Source organism: Neoarius graeffei, chromosome 5 (assembly GCF_027579695.1).
Source record: "Neoarius graeffei isolate fNeoGra1 chromosome 5, fNeoGra1.pri, whole genome shotgun sequence".
Classification (NCBI taxonomy): domain Eukaryota; kingdom Metazoa; phylum Chordata; class Actinopteri; order Siluriformes; family Ariidae; genus Neoarius; species Neoarius graeffei.
Genome location: NC_083573.1, coordinates 80,209,293 through 80,216,459, shown reverse-complemented (window position 1 = coordinate 80,216,459; position 7,167 = coordinate 80,209,293). Strand labels below are relative to the sequence as shown.

The following is a 7,167-nucleotide window of genomic DNA, read 5'->3' as shown; positions in this document are numbered from 1 at the left end:
TTAAGGGGCTGTGTCCTTCAGAAAATAGTACTATGCCAGTCACCTCAGAGAAGATATAATTTCAACCGGAGCCTCTCAGTGCATGGTATATTTGATTATTATGCATGGCTGGTTATGTCTAGGTGGTTTTTGAAGATGCTGTATTTCTCATTTATTTTGTTTGGGTATTTTGTGTCACTGTGACTAAACACCCAAGGTCAGAGGTGACAGCACTCCCAGAAACAGGTGATAATGTACAGGTACCTGTTCTCCTTCCTTTATACTGTAACTCCATTTTCCTTTTTCTCCTCCATATACTAGACCAGTTCTAAATGTAGATTTGAGCTGATGAAACCTCACTTAAGATCAACACTAGTCTCTTGGTTCCTGACTCAGTGTAGTTGAATTTTCACACACTGCGCACAAAGCTGAGACCATGGACTAGTACTAATCTTTTATAAGCTAATGCTGGAAAATGTACATGACCCTTGTAATAAAAGGTTCTACATGGGTGAAGTGTTGTTTTGAGGAATGGAGCATAAAGGTTTTGATATCACAGCGAGCCAACCTCTAAAATCCTGATATCTATATTTACAGATCAACAAGTCCTAAATTTTATGGTTACTTCAAATTTACACGATGGAAATTCTCAGACAATTAGAAAGTGGATTTTTGACCACTTGTCTATCAGAGATAGAACATTATCCTTCTGTAACATCAAATACTGTTTGGTTTTATATGGTTCTATCTGACTGTTTCTGATTAAGCCATTTCTAAACCCCATTAATAAATTGCATAATCAGACATTTTCAGCTCACACATATCTACATTAAGATCATTACTGCTTTTCAACATATTTTCTTAGATTGTAAAGTATAAGATACAGTTTTTTAATTGAATCAGGTGAAAATATCTTGAACGTAGTCACACTTATGTAGTATTTCCAATTATAAGATCACAGTAAACCAAATAAGAGCTTATTAAATCTATATTTATAGATACTTGTTATTAATTTAAAACCTGAAATAGTCTTGCTCAATTGGCAGATCATTTTTCTTATTTTTAAGCATTTTTCTACAAAGAAGCAAAATTATTTACTCATAGAATAAGAACATTTAAAGCTCATTTAATATGTTATATAAATTTTGCCTGTGCTATGGTAAAATAGCTCAGTAGGGAGAGTGTTAGACTGAAGCTCTAAAGGGCCCTGGTTCAATCCTGGGTTTTGGCATTGAGGAGCAATGGTTTGTGTATGTCTTGGGTGGTGTAGTGGTTAGTAGTGTTGCCTCATAGCAAGAAGGTTCTGGGTTTGAGCCCAGTGGCTGATGGGGGCCTTTCTGTGTAGAATTTGCATGTTCTCCTTGTGTCTGTGTGGATTTCCCCCACAGTTCAAAGACATGTGGTGAGGTAAATATGAGGCAGCCTTGGGCTGAAGTGCCCTTGAGCAAGGCACCTAACCCCCAACTGCTCTCCACTTGTATGTGTGTGTTCACTGCTTCAGATGGGTTAAATGCAGATGATGAATTTCAGTGTGCATGTGACAAATAAAAGGCTTCTTCTAAAAAACAACTTTTCACTTGCTAAGATAGTGGGGTTTTTTTTGTTTTTTTACAGACACACAAAGTTATAATCTTCGTTACCAGGATCTGGGTTTTTATGTCCAGGTTGCAGGTGATAGAAACGTGAACAAATAGTTTACACCTAGTCCACAGCCACCAAGAGCTTATATGGAGAGCTTAAAGGATCTGCTGTTAACATCTTGGTGCTGGATACCACAGGACATCCTTGGAGGTCTTGCGAAGTCCATGCTTCGACAGGTCGGAGGTGTTTTGGTGGCACAAGGTGGATTTTATCTAACATTGACTGATGTTCAGAAATTGTGAAATTCCTGTAAATATTTTTAACCCTTTGGTGACTGACCCCTTGAAAATGGTTCCTCCAGGAACGATGACGTTTCAGTTGTCAAGACAATGGAAAAACTAAAATACAAGAGCATTTTGTTTTGTGTACAAGAGCATTGTGACGTATCTTTCTGTTTTTGTATTTTAGTTTTTCCGTTGTCTTGACACTTTTCATGCATGATGTTGCTGATAATTTCATTGGTAATTAAAAATATTTAAAAATTAAAAAAGCAAAATTGAAGCATTTTTACTCGTGGTCTCAGATTTTTATGATTTTGTCAAGTTTATTTGTATTGTGCTTTTAACAGCAGACATTGTCACAAAGCAGCTTTACAGAAAAATAAAGACTTTAAACATATGAACTAATTTTATCCCTAATAAATGTATTCATCCCTGATGAGAAAGCCTGAGGTGATGGTGGTAAGGAAAAACTCCCTGAGACGACATGAGGAAGAAACCTTGAGAGGAACCAGAGTCAAAAGGGAACCCATCCTCATCTGGGTGAGAACAGATAGCGTGATTATAAATAACTCACTTCTATAACTGTGTCCTATATAGTCACAAAGTACAACTGTGTAACCAGGAAATTCATTATAGTTTTAACATGAAGTCTATTTTGTTGACATTATCAATTGCTCACTGATGGAGCCTTGAGTGCAAAACTGTTCATGACACTACAGTCCGAAAGTTATGATGGCAAATTTAGTCCTAAATCATCGTAGTAAGACTGTAAGTGTCCAGAGACATCTTCTAAGTCTATCTTTCGACTGTTTATATGGGGCCATCCTCCACAGGGGAATGCGATGAGACTCCAGTGAAGACGTAGGGCATCAGGATGGATCAGGCAGGTCCGAAGAGCAGGAGAGGTCAGCACCATGGTGTCTCAGGATCGACATGTAAGTCGACACACAGAGAGAGAGAGAGAGAGAGAGATTTTGTATGATATGTACTGTGCTGGGGCGGCACGGTGGTGTACTGGTTAGCGCTGTCACCTCACAGCAAGAAGGTCCGGGTTCGAGCCCCGGGGCCAGCGAGGGCCTTTCTGTGTGGAGTTTGCATGTTCTCCCCGTGTCCGCGTGGGTTTCCTCCGGGTGCTCCGGTTTCCCCCACAGTCCAAAGACATGCAGGCTAGGTTAACTGGTGACTCTAAATTGACCGTAGGTGTGAGTGTGAATGGTTGTCTGTGTATATGTGTCAGCCCTGTGATGACCTGGCAACTTGTCCAGGGTGTACCCCGCCTTTCGCCTGTAGTCAGCTGAGATAGGCTCCAGCTTGCCTGCGACCCTGTAGAAGGATAAAGCGGCTAGAGATAATGAGAATGAATGGGATGAGATTTACTGTGCTGTATCTACTATACATGTAAATGTTACTTTCTTATCTGGCTGATCATACTGAGGCTCAAAGTCAGCTGAATTCTATGAGTGTAAGTAGAACATGGATTCTTGTTCACCTGTGTTGTGTTCATACTGGATATTTGGCTGGTAGACAGAATCTTATATCACACTGATGTCATGTATGTAACATCATGAGGTGAGAGAGGTTTCATGTGATTTTGTCTTTACATGAAAAAGAGAAGAGAAACCAAACCTCACTGATTATTACGCAACTGATCAAGATTGTTACTGGAAGTATTATTATTATTATTATTATTATTATTATTAATAATAATAATTTGCATGAGCAACAAATTGTTACTCTCACTCAGGCTCTTTCTACTTTGTTATTCTTATTATTATTCTCCTAACGTTTTTAGGACGCTATTTCACACTCAGTTTTCAACCAATCATCACCAAATTTGACATGAAGAATGCCTCTGGGCTGAATTACAGTGCTATGACTTTTGGTGCTGAACCAGAATGATCCATGAAAAACAGACTTTTTTCCTCCCTAAGTATCATTCTCTATCTCTTACCATTCCGGATCTATAGGGTATAGTGACCAGACGTCCGGGTTTGTAAGAGCTAGCACTGTGACTTTAGTTACAGGATCTGTCTAGTTCTTCTTCTTCTTCTACTTATTATTATTATTATTATCCTAACGATTTTAGGACACTATTTCTCCCTCAGTTTTCAACCCGTCATCACCAAATTTCACATGAAGAATACCTCTGAGCTGAATTACATTGCTATGACTTTTGGTGGTGATCTGGATCACTGAATGATCCATGAAAAAGGGGCTTTTTTCAGTCACTTATAACTCTGTCAATTTTCATGATTCTTTCTTTTTTTTTCTTCAGGATGGCAGAGAGCAACTTTTCCTCATTAACCATCATTCTCTATCTCTTCCCGTTCCGGATCTATAAGGTACTGTGATCAGACGTCTCAGTTTGTAACAGCTAGCGCAAATTACTGTGACTATACTCACAGTCTCTATCGAGTTATTATTATTATTATTATTATTATTATTAACATAGTCATTGTACATTTTAGGCTCTTTTTAATAACAGCACACAATTGACACTGATGCTGAGAAAGTTGTCACAGGTATACAGTGTGTTTTTTAAAAAGATGTTAAAAAATGCTCTTTCATTTGAAAGTACATAAATAATTCCTTTTGATTGTATATACAGTTAGGTCCATATATATTTGGACACTGAGACAAATTTTGTTTTTTTACCTGTTTACTGAAACATATTCAAGTTATAGTTATATACTGGACATGGGCATAAAGTCCAGACTTTCAGCTTTCATTTGAGGGTATCCACATTAAAATTGGATGAAGGGTTTAGGAGTTTCAGCTCCTTAACATGTGCCACCCTTTTTTTAAAGGGACCAAAAGTAATTGGACAATTGACTCAAACGCTATTTCATGGGCAGGTGTGGGCAATTCCTTCGTTATGTCATTCTCAATTAAGCAGATAAAAGGCCTGGAGTTGATTTGAGGTGGGGTGCTTGCATTTGGAAGATTTTGCTGTGAAGAAAACATGCGGTCAAAGGAGCTCTCCATGCAGGTGAAACAAGCCATCCTTAAGCTGCGAAAACAGAAAAAACCCATCCGAGAAATTGCTACAATATTAGGAGTGGCAAAATCTACAGTTTGGTACATCCTGAGAAAGAAAGAAAGAAAGAAAGAAAGAAAGAAAGAAAGAAAGAAAGAAAGAAAGAAAGCACTGGTGAACTCATCAATGGAAAAAGACCTGGACGCCCACAGAAGACAACAGTGGTGGATGATCGCAGAATAATTTCCATGGTGAAGAGAAACCCCTTCACAACAGCCAAACAAGTGAACAACACTCTCCAGGAAGTAGGCATATCAATATCCAAATCTACCATAAAGAGAAGACTGCATGAAAGTAAATACAGAGGGTTCACTGCACGGTGCAAGCCACTCATAAGCCTCAAGAATAAAAAGGCTAGATTGGACTTTGCTAAAAAACATCTAAAAAAGCCAGCACAGTTCTGGAAGAACATTCTTTGGACAGATGAAACCAAGATCAACCTCTACCAGAATGATGGAAAGAAAAAAGTATGGTGAAGGCGTGGTACAGTACAGCTCATGATCCAAAGCATACCACATCATCTGTAAAACAAGGCGGGGGCAGTGTGATGGCTTGGGCATGCATGGCTGCCAGTGGCACTGGGTCACTAGTGTTTATTGATGATGTGACACAGGACAGAAGCAGCTGGATGAATTCTGAGGTATTCAGAGACGTACTGTGTGCTCAAATCCAGCCAAACTGATTGGTCGGCGTTTCATAATACAGATGGACAGTGACCCAAAACATAAAGCCAAAGCAACCCAGGAGTTTATTAAAGCAAAGAAGTGGAATATTCTTGAATGGCCAAGTTAGTCACCTGATCTCAACCCAGTTGAGCATGCATTTCACTTGTTAAAGACTAAACTTCAGACAGAAAGGCCCACAAACAAACAGCAACTGAAAACCGCTGCAGTAAAGGCCTGGCAGAGCATTAAAAAGGAGGAAACACAGCGTCTGGTGATGTCCATGAGTTCAAGACTTCAGGCAGTCATTGCCAACAAAGGGTTTTCAACCAAGTATTAGAAATGAACATTTTATTCACAATTATTTAATTTGTCCAATTACTTTTGAGCCCCTGAAATGAAGGGATTGTGTTTAAAAAATGCTTTAGTTCCTCACATTTGTATGCAATCATTTTGTTCAACCCACTGAATTAAAGCTGAAAGTCTGAACTTCAACTGCATCTGAATTGTTTTGTTTAAAATTCATTGTGGTAATGTACAGAACCAAAATTAGAAAAATGTTGTCTCTGTCCAAATATTTATGGAACTAACTATAGGTTTGTAAATACAGTGGTGCTTGAAAGTTTGTGAACCCTTTAGAATTTTCTATATTTCTGCATAAATATGACCTAAAACATCATCGGATTTTCACACAAGTCCTAAAAGTAGATAAAGAGAACCCAGTTAAACAATTGAGACAAAAATATTATACTTGGTCATTTATTTATTGAGGAAAATGATCCAATATTACATATCTGGGAGTGGCAAAAGTATGTGAACCTTTGCTTTCAGTATCTGGTGTGACCCCCTTGTGCAGCAATAACTGCAACTAAACGTTTCCAGTAACTGTTGATCAGTCCTGCACACTGGCTTGGAGGAATTTTAGCCCATTCCTCCGTACAGAACAGCTTCAACTCTGGGATGTTGGTGGGTTTCCTCACATGAACTGCTCACTTCAGGTCCTTCCACAACAGTTCGATTGGATGAAGGTCAGGACTTTGATTTGGCCATTCCAAAACATTAACTTTATTCTTCTTTAACCATTCTTTGGTAGAACGACTTGTGTGCTTAGGATCGTTGTCTTGCTGCATGACCCATCTTCTCTTGAGATTCAGTTCATGGACAGATGTCCTGACATTTTCCTTTAGAATTCACTGGTATAATTCAGAATTCATTGTTTCATCAATGATGGCAAGCCATCCTGGCCCAGATGCAGCAAAACAGGCCCAAACCATAATACTACCACCACCATGTTTCACAGATGGGATAAGGTTCTTATGCTGGAATGCAGTGTTTTCCTTCCTCCAAACATAACACTTTTCATTTAAACAAAAAAGTTCTATTTTGGTCTCATCCGTCCACAGAACATTTTTCCAATAGCCTTCTGGCTTGTCCATGTAATCTTTAGCAAACTGCAGACAAGCAGCAATGTTCTTTTTGGAGAGCAGTGCCTTTCTCCTTGCAACCCTGCCATGCACACCATTTGTTGTTCAGTGTTCTCCTGATGGTGAACTCATAAACATTAACATTAGCCAATGTGAGCGAGGCCTTTAGTTGCTTAGAAGTTACCTTGGGGTCCTTTGTGACC

The 7,167-nt window shown here is 38.9% G+C and overlaps 1 non-coding gene across 1 annotated transcript; it reads left to right on the top strand.

Annotated features, from left to right (window-relative positions):
* The first annotated feature begins 1,137 nt into the window (after positions 1-1,137).
* trnaf-gaa (transfer RNA phenylalanine (anticodon GAA)) lies at positions 1,138-1,210 on the top strand. Its single transcript has one exon. It is a non-coding gene; the product is annotated as a tRNA-Phe (tRNA).
* Positions 1,211-7,167: the final 5,957 nt, after the last annotated feature.